This window comes from Lipotes vexillifer, unplaced genomic scaffold, assembly GCF_000442215.2.
Source record: "Lipotes vexillifer unplaced genomic scaffold, Lipotes_vexillifer_v1.1 scaffold1074, whole genome shotgun sequence".
Taxonomy (NCBI): domain Eukaryota; kingdom Metazoa; phylum Chordata; class Mammalia; order Artiodactyla; family Lipotidae; genus Lipotes; species Lipotes vexillifer.
Window position 1 is genome coordinate 212,932 of NW_006775781.1, and position 557 is coordinate 213,488.

Consider the following 557-nt stretch of genomic DNA (forward strand, 5'->3'; position numbering starts at 1 on the left):
CTCTCACATTCCTTTATTCTGGTGGGTGTTTTGTTTGGTTTTTGCTTTTCCACAGTGGTTACAGAGAGCTGGTGAGCAAAGATAATTCTGTCCCACTGAAATGCTTCTGGGCTGTATCCATTTGACTCTCGGAGTAGGCTATGATGTCAGGTTGAATCTGCCCTGGTTTTAATTAAATTCTAGGTAGGTCATATACTACCTTCAAAGAGGAAATTTTGTCTGCTCCTTGCAAATGCAAGAAACCCACACTTCCCAGGGGACAGTCATCTCTGAGGGCATCACAAAAAATCTGGGAGCTCAGCTCAGGAAGATTTAGGGATCCTCTATTTCCTCTTCTTGATCAGGAGGTCATGGTCCTAGATGACCTCCAGGTCTGAGCCCAAAGTCTCACCAATCCTTTGAGGTAGAGATGAGGGAAGGTATAGGGTGCCCAGTTATATATATATATATATATATATATATATATATTTTTTTTTTTTTTTTTTGCTGGCCAATGTACTTCTTTATAGCTTCTGCCAGCAGAGGTACAAACATGATTTTCTGAGAACCCCAGTCGT